Source organism: Anopheles nili (genome assembly GCF_943737925.1).
Source record: "Anopheles nili chromosome X unlocalized genomic scaffold, idAnoNiliSN_F5_01 X_unloc_1, whole genome shotgun sequence".
Classification (NCBI taxonomy): Eukaryota; Metazoa; Arthropoda; class Insecta; order Diptera; family Culicidae; genus Anopheles; species Anopheles nili.
In genome coordinates, this window is record NW_026525467.1 from 935,001 (window position 1) to 948,201 (window position 13,201).

Below are 13,201 nucleotides of genomic sequence, written 5' to 3' on the forward strand. Positions count from 1 at the left end.
GTTCGGACCTGGTAAGTTTTCCCGTGTTGAGTCAAATTAAGCCGCAAGCTCCACTTCTTTTTTTTTTTGTTTTTTGTTACAAAGTCGGTTTATTGATATAATATATACATAATTTAAACCTTCGCGTTCCGAGAAGCTGTTTCCCCGCGAGGGATATGCTTCTCGGATTTATAGTTCTGTTTGAAGTCACAATGTAAACTCATTTCTCATTCGCTTCATTTTCTTTCAATAATGTTCCCCCTTTCTGCAGATTACGCCACGGCGTAACCAGCAATTTTCAACGTCCGGAGAACTCTGCAGCGCTTGCCGCTGCCTCCTCCGCAGATGTCATCATTTCTCCAGTGCCGTCCAGTGACTGCTGCCGCTGGGCCCGGACCTCGCGACGATACGCGCGTTGCCGCTCGTTCCGTCGTTGTCTCGCTAATTCCGCCCTCCGTGCCACGGTGGACGGCGAAGGCGGCGTCATCGCTCTGCTGTAACGCACCAGCAGAGGAGAGCCGGGATTGCGGACCATCCGCATCCTTCGCCGCCTTTCGTTGTCCCGACGCTGCCGCTCGCGACGCCGATCCTGCAGAATCTGCGCCTCTCGCTGCGACACCGGGTGCACTGTCCGGAGCTCGTTCAAAACCAGTCGTCTGGCACGTTGCTGAGCGTTGCGCCGCTCACGCCGCCGTTCGACCAGTTCCTCGTGCGCTGTTCGGGAGTCATCAAGTGCCGCATTCCGCTCCGCCAGGCTGGACCGCTGCCAGGTCTCCCGCAGCTCCTCAGTGATGAGGCTGCAGGCTTCGCAGACGCTGCTCCAGTTTGACGGGCTCTGCAACATGTGACCCACCAGGGTCTCCGCTTCCAAGGGTTCTCCGTCCGCCGCCGTTAGATGAAGCGCTCGCACGTGTTCAAACCGAGGACACTCAAAGAGGACGTGACCGACCGTCTCCTCCACCGCCAGACACTGGGGGCAGTCAGGGGACGAAGTGAACTGCATGGCGCTAAGGTACTCCCGGAAAAATCCATGTCCCGAGAGCACTTGAGCCAACGCAAACGTCACTTGTCCGTGATTCCTTTCCTGCCAGGGTGCTATCTGCGGCAACACCCTATGCGTCCAGCGGATGAAACGGCTGGCCGACCGGCGATGATGGTCCTCGCCGTCGTCGTCGCCCTCCTGGTGTTCATCGTCGTCGTCGCGCTGCTCTGCTGAAGACTCTTCGGTGTTCTGCCGTTGTTGTCGCTGGGCCTGCCCTTCCGCCACCGCGTCCCATGAGCGCTGCCAGGCGCACATCGTCGCACGCCGCTCCTCCTTGCGGATGGCATCCGTAGAAGGGGCGCGATCGATGGCATGCAGCCGCTCATAAATCCTGGCGTCCTCCTCCACCAGCAAGCCGATGGGAATGAGTCCGGCCAGGATTGTTGCTACGCTGTGGCTGACGGTTCGAAATGCACAGGCCGTCCGAATCGCAGGGATCCGCTGCGATCGCTGGAGAAGCCTGGCACACGCCTGCAGGCTGGTCGCGCTGTGCCATACTGGAGCCGCATACCGGATGACCGATGACACTACACCCGCGAGCAGTCGTCGTTGAGCTGGCTTGGGACCACCGTGGTTCTGCATCAATGCAGTTACTGCTTTCGCAACACGGAGAGCCTTTTGCGACACGGCCTCGACGTGCTGTTTCCAGCTAAGGTGATCCTCCAGCGTGACGCCGAGGTAGCGGATGGTCCTTGACGACTCGACGATTGTGCCGCAGATGTCTACCGGAATACGCGGGTGTCCCTGACGGAGGCTGCTGATCATTACCATCTCCGTTTTACCGGCGGAGAGCTTGAGGTGGTGACGCTCCATCCACTGGTTGATGATCAGTACAGCCTTTTCGGCCTCTGCAGCGGCCTCTCTGGGAGTACAACCCGGAGCCGTCAAGACGATGTCGTCCGCGTACCCGATGATGTCGACGCCCGGTGGCAGCTCCAAGCCTAAAACGCCATCGTACAATACGTTCCAGAGGGTCGGTCCCAGGATCGACCCCTGCGGCACTCCTGCGGATACGTCGCGAGCAACGATGCCCCTGCTGGTCTCGTACCACAGCACGCGGCCGGTGAAGTAGCTCCGAAGGAGCCTCTGCAGCGGCTGCGGCACCAGCTTCTCCTTCAGGCATTGTCCAATCGCCGTCCAACTGGCGCTGTTGAAGGCGTTGGCAACGTCCAAGGCTACCACCATGAGGCATCGTTTATCCCGACAGTTGGTTCTTCCAAAGGCCATGGCGCGTTGTCCTCGGGCCACCACCTCCTGAATGGCTTGCACTGTCGATCTCCCCCTACGGAAACCGTACTGTGCGGGGGAGAGACGGGGAGCGTTGGCCTGCTCCAAGTGCTCGTTGAGCCGATTCAGTACTATGCGCTCAAACACTTTAGCGGCAGTGTCGAGCATGCATAGGGGCCTATATGATGACGGCAGGCCCGGTGGTTTGCCCGGTTTCGCCAATAGCACCAACCGTTGGCGCTTCCACTGCGCCGGGAATTCTGCTCTGTCGATGAGGTCCTGGTATATCCGGCAGAACGTACCAGGACTCGTCCGAATGGCCACCGTCAATGCGCCATTAGGAATCCCGTCGATGCCCGGGGCCTTTCGCGGGTTCAGTGAAGCAGCGATTTCCAACAGCTCGTTCTCGGAGACGGGGCGGATGGTCGACGCCGCCGTCGGTGATGGTTCCGGCCACTCCATCGCAGGGTGTTCGGGGAACAGCTCCGCCACGATGGTGCCGAGCACTTGAGGGTCCCGCTCTGGCGGTGTTCGACTTCCCCTCAAGCGAGTCATCACGACCCTGTAGCCGGCTCCGAAGATGTTGCTCTCTGCCTCGTTGATAAGATCCTGGAAGCAGCGACGCTTGCTTGCCCGGATTTCCGCTTCGAACTGGCGCTCCACGACGCGCGCCATGTTCATTCGGCAAGCACGCTGCTCCGGATCCCTTGCCTGTTGCACTGCTTCCCTGGCTCGCTGACAGGCAGTCCTCAGCTCCGCCAGCTGAGGGTTCCACCAAAAGGCCGAGCGGTTGGCTCCCAGGCCCGGCTGCTGCCTCGGCATTGTGGCGTTACATGCCTCGCGTAGGGTCTTCATCAGCCCTTTCACATCCTTCGCCATTTCATCAAGGCGGAGATCAACCAACAGTTCAGCGAAGATGTTCGGGCTGAACCTGGTGATCATCCACCTCATGATGTTCCGTGATCGGTCTCGGTGTTCTGTTGTCGCGCTCCGTGCATGATGCTCGCGGTTGCTGTTGTTAGCTTCGCTGATGGTGAAGCAAACCGCACGATGGTCACTCAGAGTGGGCCGGCTGCTGACCGCCCAATCGCCCGGACCAGCGATGGCATGGCTGGCGAAGGATACGTCGACTATGCTCTCGCTGGCAACCCCGTTCCCTACGAAGGTGGGTGTGTCGCCGCGATTGAGCACCTTCAAGCCTAGCCGTTCGCAGGTCAGCAGCAGCTCCTCGCCCTTGGCGGACGAGCGAGGGCTGCCCCACTCTTCATGGCTGGCGTTGAAGTCTCCAGCGAGGACGATCCGCTGGTGACCCATTGCCACCATTTCTATGGCTTCCAGCACCTGCACAAAGCGCTCAACGTTGACTAGAGGCCGAACGTAGCAGCAGATGAAGAGCACGCCGTCAATGACGGCTGCTGCCACCCACGGCACTCCAGTCGCTAGCACTCTCTGAACTGGCGACCTACCTGTCGCTATAATTGCGACACTCCCAGACTCATCTGCGATCCAGTTCCCGTTGTTCGTGGGCACGCGATGCGGGTCGGACAGGAGGACAACGTCCGCCCGATCCTCACGCGCATGCTGGATCGCAAGGTCTTGGGAGACGGCGCGTCGCTGGCAGTTCAGCTGCATTACACGTGTGAACGTGTAGTCTGAGCTCCTCGACAAGACCGATCACCGGTCTGGTGTGCCAATCCGCACACTCCACAGCACGCCGGAGCCTTGCAGCCCCTTGCGCGATGGCCCTCGTTACCGCAGCGGAAACAGCGATTCGATCTGTCGGTTCCTTTGCACTCAAAGGATCGGTGCCCGATCTCGTGGCACCGGAAGCACCTTTGAGCACTCCGCTTCAGTTCCTCTACTACCTTCACGGTGGAGAGGCAGAAGCCGACTCGGAGCTTCTTGCCGTCCAGCAACGTGGCTTCACTGCGCAGCACCCGTGCTCTGCACCTCTGCAGGCCGTTCGGGTACGCATGTAGCGAGATACTCTCAGGAGGGATGGCCACACCATACTGAGATTTGATCTCAGCGGCCACCTCCTCCGGCGTCGCCAGCGGATCCACGTTGTTCGCCGTGATGTACGCCATCTCGGCGATGATCGTTGTCACCCCGCGTGACCCAACAGCCTTCGAAACTTGTTCGCGCATTCGGGCACCATCCGCGTTTGTTTTTAAACGGAGGATCAAATGATCCCTCCGTGTTCTCTCGGTGCGGACCACTTCCGTCCGCAGCTCCGTCAATGAGGTGTTCAGCCGCGCCAAGCGGAACACCTCTTCCCAGCTAGCGTCTTCCGCTGGGATAACTCGAAGGGCTACCGGTCGGCTCTCACGAGCCTTCGTAGCCTTTTTATTTGCTGCTTTTTCGGCCGGATTTCTCCATGCCTCCTGGACAGGCTTCACCCACTGTCCAGGGGGGGTTGTTTTCTTAGGTGGGAGGGTATGGCTTCCTCCCACCACCGGCGGTATCACTGCTGCTGGTGCTGGTGTCACCGCAGCTTTCTTCTTCTTTTTTTTGCTGGCCACCTCCTGCCAGGTGCCAGCATCTTTCAGCTTTTGCTGCGCTTCCGCTTGTGGCTGCTTGTTGGCCACCACAGGTTTTGGCGCCTGTGGGGTGGCCTTTGCAGCCATTGCAGCCTTCAGCTCATTGTTGTTTTTATGCAGAGCGGCGTTCTCTTTTCGCAGCTCTTCCACCTGTACCGTCAGCGAGCGGACCGACTCGCTCAGGTTTCGGATCTGCTTGGCAAGGTCATCCGTTCCTGCTGGCGGTGTTTTATCAACCGCCACTGTCTCTACAGCCTCCTCAGGTATTACTGGCAGTCGCTCCAGTACTACCTTCGGCGACTTTGCTATTTGATGAGAAGGGGAAAGCGGGGAATTCACCTCCTCCCTCGCCTCCACCGACCCGAGCCGCCGGGATCTTCGTAACAGCTCCATGTTGTTCTTTAATGGGATTGGCCCATTATCACTCTGACAGACGAACTGTCTAAATATTCGCGCAGTTTTTCCAGCTGTCGTAAAAGTCAAGCAGTTTTTTCTAGCACTTTATTTTATAGCAACTTTCGCCCACTTTTCGCTCTGACACATGACATGTCAAATTGTCCACACGATATTTATAGCAATTATTATTGCAGCTCTCGCCCTGACATTAGACCTGTCAGACTGCCCAAGCGGTATTTTACTGCACTTTTATCGCAGTTATCACTCTGACATTAGACCTGTCAGACTGCCCACGTGGTATTTTACTGCACTTTTACCGCAGTTGTCACTCTGACATTAGACCTGTCAGACCGACCACGAGGTATTTTACAGCACTTTATTGCAGTTTTCACTCATATGAAACTCCTTTTTCACTGTTTTTCACAGTTTTCCACTAGTTTTTCCACTGTTTTCTTACAGAAAACGATAATGTATCCACTGTTTATTGTTTATCTCACAGAAAATCCGCCAAAATCATGGAGTTTGGTGTCTTTTTACGGCCACAAAATTTCCCCATACAATTGTATGGGCGGGATGACGCCACGATGACGCCACACTTTTACCGTGGAAATTTGCAGTTTTCCGCCCGTTTTTCACCAGATTTTCACCGAAATTGCTTTAAAAAGCACTTCTACTACACTTTTACGCCAGAATTTCATCACTTTTCTCGATTTTACTCACAGAAATTTTCTCTTACCACAGAGTGACGCGGAGGCACGTCTGCTCTGGTTGAGGTCTCACTCGCGACTGCGCAAGCTCCACTTCTGGTGGTGCCCTTCCGTCAATTCCTTTAAGTTTCAATTTTGCAACCATACTTCCCCCGGAACCCGATTTTGGTTTCCCGGAAGCGACTGAGAGCACCGAGTTAAAGGTAGCGTCTCCCAACTGCTAATTGGCATCGTTTACGGTTAGAACTAGGGCGGTATCTAATCGCCTTCGATCCTCTAACTTTCGTTCTTGATTAATGAAAGCATCCATGGCAAACGCTTTCGCTTCAGTCGGTCCTACGACGGTCTACGAATTTCACCTCTCGCGCCGTAATACCAATGCCCCCAACTACTTCTGTTAATCATTACCTCTTGGTCCGGAGACAAACCAACGAAAGACTAAGACCGAGGTCATGTTCCATTATTCCATGCAAGATTATTCTCGGCCAACGCCGACCCGGAGGGCCGGACGCCTTTGTACTAGCCTGCTGTGAGCACTCTAATTTGTTCAAGGTAAACGCGAGCACCCTGGGCACCATGAGCTGGGTCGCCGGGAGGCGGCGGATGCCACTAGCTACCCGACTGACCCGCCACGGAGTACCGCCCCAGGCACACCATTGTGAGTCGCAGCCGCGGACGCGCACACGGACGGCCCCGGGTAACCGGGTGCCCGCGGCGGTCGCGAGTCTGGACGGAGAATCAACTTCGAACGTTTTAACCGCAACAACTTTAATATACGCTAGTGGAGCTGGAATTACCGCGGCTGCTGGCACCAGACTTGCCCTCCACTGGATCCTTGCTGAAGGATTTATGCTCAACTCATTCCAATTATGGACCATCGTTAAAGAGGTCCATATTGTTATTTCTCGTCACTACCTCCCCGTGCCGGGATTGGGTAATTTACGCGCCTGCTGCCTTCCTTGGATGTGGTAGCCATTTCTCAGGCTCCCTCTCCGGAATCGAACCCTGATTCCCCGTTACCCGTCGCAACCATGGTAGTCCTCTACACTACCATCAATAGTTGATAGGGCAGACATTTGAAAGATCTGTCGTCGGTCGCAAGCGACCATACGATCGGCATCCTTATCCAGACTTCAACTCAAGCCACCCGGAGGGCGGTTGGTTTCACTAATAAGTGCACCGGTTCCTCCCCGCGCGAGGCGGGTCGGTCCCGGCATGTTGCATGTATTAGCTCTGGCTTTTCCACAGTTATCCAACTAACTGATGGGGGGATGATCTTGTGAATTATAGCTGTTATACTGAGCCTTATGCGGTTTCACTTTCAACGAAGTTCGTACTTAGACATGCATGGCTTAACCTTTGAGACAAGCGTATATCACTGGTAGGATCAACCAGAATTCTCTCACTCTCTCTCTCTATCCGTGTACCGGTCCCTAGGGCAAAGCCCCGGGGACCACCCGATTCAACTACGCCAACGATGGGACAACTTGATCTGGATTCTATGCCCGTAAACACCCGGATGAAGGCACCAACGTCACCTCGTTGTGCCAACTCGCACTCTCGATGGCATGATCCGATCCGCCTCCTAGCTGCTTGCGCCCTTCTCTCCTTGGACGCAGGCACCCGGCTCCACACGTGCACCTCGTGCGGAGCTCTCGGAAGCGCGCCAGCTGACACTCTGGCGGGCCCCTTGTTCGTTCCCGACTCATCTTAGCTTCGCCTCCTCATGAACCGGCGGAACCTTTAACCGTTCCGGGTCCTATGCACTCTCCGTGTTTGGTTCATCGCTCATCTCTACATTACGCCGAGCTCAACTAGTATTGTTTGTTTCACCGTTTGATGCGAGATCGGGGTATACCCGGTACCGCGGTACTTCCCACCCAGGTTGGATGGCCGTACAACACTCAAGCAGTAACAACGTGCAGGTGCTAAGCACCGTCTCCTCAAGATCTACGAGTTCTGACACCTCTTGGCTACTTGACCCCTTTCCCGGTGGGTGCAAGTCACTCTACTCCGAGCCATGGGACACCTTCCCAGGGTGTTTTTCATGTACCACTAACCCTTGGTTGGACACCTCTTGGCTACTTGACCCCTTTCCCGGTGGGTGCAAGTCACCGTGCGGAACCTTTCGGCCGCTCTCCCTAGGACTGTGTTGCAGGCAAGCACAGTGGTTCCGCGACCTAGAGACAGCGGCATCCCTTATTACTGCTACTCCGAGCCCTGGGACATCTTCCCAGGGTGTTTTCCATGTACCACTAGCCTCTGGTTGACCATCGGTGGAGGTACTTGATTTCACCCAAAACCACCCTAGGTCACCGTTCCGACCGCCCAGCTACCGTTAAAACGCCTCCGGACACCAGGACACACCTTCCCGGTACCAGAACCAGTCGTAGTTGCCGTCACCCAAATTTCATACAACCGTCACCCACGGGCCGAAACACCTTGCCACTACATGAGTCTAGTATTAGGTCCTAGGGTCTCTTTTCGACAACTCCCGACCTCCCTGATATCGAATCGTCAGTTTACATGAGGAGGCTAAACTTTCTATGACGACTCAGTACAACCATACCTCCCTATAATAGTGAAATGTCAAATTCTAGGGCTTTTTGGCCATGGAAAATTCTGAAGCTCGGCACGAGCAAACATGACCCATGCTTGTATCTCCGAAACTATGAGTCTGACAGTTTTGCACCCTTCTGCGGAAAGTTGTGTCTCGGTAAGCCTAAAAAGTCAGTAGAACACCACGAAACGATCCGACCACTCCTTCGACCTGTTTTTGGGTTTTGCAGTTTTCCATGGGGTATTTTGTATGGGGAAAACCGACCCATGCCCGTATCTCCGTACCTAAGCGTCTGACGGTCTTGGACCCCTTTAGGTAAAAGTTGCATTCCGTCGAGCTGAACATTTCACTAGAACATCGCGAAACGATCCGACGCCTCCTTCTGGGAGTTTTTGGGGTCGGAAGGTTTTCTGGGACTTAGTCTCTGGAGCAACAATTCTGAAGCTCGGCACGAGCAACCACGCACGTGTCTTATATCTCCGTAAGTAAGGGTCTGACGGTCTTGGACACCTTTAGCAAAAAGTTGCGCCCTATCGAATGGAACATTTCACTAGAACACCACGAAACGATCCGACCACTCCTTCGACCTGTTTTGGGGTTTTGCAGTTTTCCATGGGGTATTTTGTATGGGGAAAACCGACCCATGCCCGTACCTCCGTACCTAAGCGTCTGACGGTCTTGGACCCCTTTAGGTAAAAGTTGCATTCCGTCGAGCTGAACATTTCACTAGAACATCGCGAAACGATCCGACGACTCCTTCTGGGAGTTTTTGGGGTCCGAAGGTTTTCTGGGACTTAGTCTCTGGAGCAACATTTCTGAAGCTCGGCACGAGCAACCACGCACGTGTCTTATATCTCCGTAAGTAAGGGTCTGACGGTCTTGGACACCTTTAGCAAAAAGTTGCGCCCTATCGAATGGAACATTTCACTAGAACACCACGAAACGATCCGACCACTCCTTCGACCTGTTTTGGGGTTTTGCAGTTTTCCATGGGGTATTTTGTATGGGGAAAACCGACCCATGCCCGTATCTCCGTACCTAAGCGTCTGACGGTCTTGGACCCCTTTAGGTAAAAGTTGCATTCCGTCGAGCTGAACATTTCACTAGAACATCGCGAAACGATCCGACGACTCCTTCTGGGAGTTTTTGGGGTCGGAAGGTTTTCTGGGACTTTGTCTCTGGAGCAACATTTCTGAAGCTCGGCACGAGCAACCACGCACGTGTCTTATATCTCCGTAAGTAAGGGTCTGACGGTCTTGGACACCTTTAGCAAAAAGTTGCGCCCTATCGAATGGAACATTTCACTAGAACACCACGAAACGATCCGACCACTCCTTCGACCTGTTTTGGGGTTTTGCAGTTTTCCATGGGGTATTTTGTATGGGGAAAACCGACCCATGCCCGTATCTCCGTACCTAAGCGTCTGACGGTCTTGGACCCCTTTAGGTAAAAGTTGCATTCCGTCGAGCTGAACATTTCACTAGAACATCGCGAAACGATCCGACGACTCCTTCTGGGAGTTTTTGGGGTTCGAAGGTTTTCTGGGACTTAGTCTCTGGAGCAACATTTCTGAAGCTCGGCACGGGCAACCACGCACGTGTCTTATATCTCCGTAAGTAAGGGTCTGACGGTCTTGGACACCTTTAGCAAAAAGTTGCGCCCCATCGAATGGAACATTTCACTAGAACACCACGAAACGATCCGACCACTCCTTCGACCTGTTTTGGGGTTTTGCAGTTTTCCATGGGGTATTTTGTATGGGGAAAACCGACCCATGCCCGTATCTCCGTACCTAAGCGTCTGACGGTCTTGGACCCCTTTAGGTAAAAGTTGCATTCCGTCGAGCTGAACATTTCACTAGAACATCGCGAAACGATCCGACGACTCCTTCTGGGAGTTTTTGGGGTTCGAAGGTTTTCTGGGACTTAGTCTCTGGAGCAACATTTCTGAAGCTCGGCACGGGCAACCACGCACGTGTCTTATATCTCCGTAAGTAAGGGTCTGACGGTCTTGGACACCTTTAGCAAAAAGTTGCGTCTTATCGAATGGAACATTTCACTAGAACACCACGAAACGATCCGACCACTCCTTCGACCTGTTTTGGGGTTTTGCAGTTTTCCATGGGGTATTTTGTATGGGGAAAACCGACCCATGCCCGTATCTCCGTACCTAAGCGTCTGACGGTCTTGGACCCCTTTAGGTAAAAGTTGCATTCCGTCGAGCTGAACATTTCACTAGAACATCGCGAAACGATCCGACGACTCCATCTGGGAGTTTTTGGGGTCCGAAGGTTTTCTGGGACTTAGTCTCTGGAGCAACATTTCTGAAGCTCGGCACGAGCAACCACGCACGTGTCTTATATCTCCGTAAGTAAGGGTCTGACGGTCTTGGACACCTTTAGCAAAAAGTTGCGCCCTATCGAATGGAACATTTCACTAGAACACCACGAAACGATCCGACCACTCCTTCGACCTGTTTTGGGGTTTTGCAGTTTTCCATGGGGTATTTTGTATGGGGAAAACCGACCCATGCCCGTATCTCCGTACCTAAGCGTCTGACGGTCTTGGACCCCTTTAGGTAAAAGTTGCATTCCGTCGAGCTGAACATTTCACTAGAACATCGCGAAACGATCCGACGACTCCTTCTGGGAGTTTTTGGGGTCGGAAGGTTTTCTGGGACTTAGTCTCTGGAGCAACATTTCTGAAGCTCGGCACGAGCAACCACGCACGTGTCTCATATCTCCGTAAGTAAGGGTCTGACGGTCTTGGACACCTTTAGCAAAAAGTTGCGCCCTATCGAATGGAACATTTCACTAGAACATCACGAAACGATCCGACCACTCCTTCGACCTGTTTTGGGGTTTTGCAGTTTTCCATGGGGTATTTTGTATGGGGAAAACCGACCCATGCCCGTATCTCCGTACCTAAGCGTCTGACGGTCTTGGACCCCTTTAGGTAAAAGTTGCATTCCGTCGAGCTGAACATTTCACTAGAACATCGCGAAACGATCCGACGCCTCCTTCTGGGAGTTTTTGGGGTCGGAAGGTTTTCTGGGACTTAGTCTCTGGAGCAACATTTCTGAAGCTCGGCACGAGCAACCACGCACGTGTCTTATATCTCCGTAAGAAAGGGTCTGACGGTCTTGGACACCTTTAGCAAAAAGTTGCGCCCTATCGAATGGAACATTTCACTAGAACACCACGAAACGATCCGACCACTCCTTCGACCAGTTTTGGGGTTTTGCAGTTTTCCATGGGGTATTTTGTATGGGGAAAACCGACCCATGCCCGTATCTCCGTACCTAAGCGTCTGACGGTCTTGGACCCCTTTAGGTAAAAGTTGCATTCCGTCGAGCTGAACATTTCACTAGAACATCGCGAAACGATCCGACCACTCCTTCTGGGAGTTTTTGGGGTCGGAAGGTTTTCTGGGACTTGGTCTCTGGAGCAACATTTCTGAAGCTCGGCACGAGCAACCACGCACGTGTCTTATATCTCCGTAAGTAAGGGTCTGACGGTCTTGGACACCTTTAGCAAAAAGTTGCGCCCTATCGAATGGAACATTTCACTAGAACACCACGAAACGATCCGACCACTCCTTCGACCTGTTTTTGGGTTTTGCAGTTTTCCATGGGGTATTTTGTATGGGGAAAACCGACCCATGCCCGTATCTCCGTACCTAAGCGTCTGACGGTCTTGGACCCCTTTAGGTAAAAGTTGCATTCCGTCGAGCTGAACATTTCACTAGAACATCGCGAAACGATCCGACGACTCCTTCTGGGAGTTTTTGGGGTCGGAAGGTTTTCTGGGACTTAGTCTCTGGAGCAACATTTCTGAAGCTCGGCACGAGCAACCACGCACGTGTCTCATATCTCCGTAAGTAAGGGTCTGACGGTCTTGGACACCTTTAGCAAAAAGTTGCGCCCTATCGAATGGAACATTTCACTAGAACATCACGAAACGATCCGACCACTCCTTCGACCTGTTTTGGGGTTTTGCAGTTTTCCATGGGGTATTTTGTATGGGGAAAACCGACCCATGCCCGTATCTCCGTACCTAAGCGTCTGACGGTCTTGGACCCCTTTAGGTAAAAGTTGCATTCCGTCGAGCTGAACATTTCACTAGAACATCGCGAAACGATCCGACGACTCCTTCTGGGAGTTTTTGGGGTCCGAAGGTTTTCTGGGACTTAGTCTCTGGAGCAACATTTCTGAAGCTCGGCACGAACAACCATGCACGTGTCTTATATCTCCGTAAGTAAGGGTCTGACGGTCTTGGACACCTTTAGCAAAAAGTTGCGTCTTATCGAATGGAACATTTCACTAGAACACCACGAAACGATCCGACCACTCCTTCGACCAGTTTTGGGGTTTTGCAGTTTTCCATGGGGTATTTTGTATGGGGAAAACCGACCCATGCCCGTATCTCCGTACCTAAGCGTCTGACGGTCTTGGACCCCTTTAGGTAAAAGTTGCATTCCGTCGAGCTGAACATTTCACTAGAAAATCGCGAAACGATCCGACGACTCCTTCTGGGAGTTTTTGGGGTCCGAAGGTTTTCTGGGACTTAGTCTCTGGAGCAACATTTCTGAAGCTCGGCACGGGCAACCACGCACGTGTCTTATATCTCCGTAAGTAAGGGTCTGACGGTCTTGGACACCTTTAGCAAAAAGTTGCGCCCTATCGAATGGAACATTTCACTAGAACACCACGAAACGATCCGACCACTCCTTCGACCTGTTTTGGGGTTTTG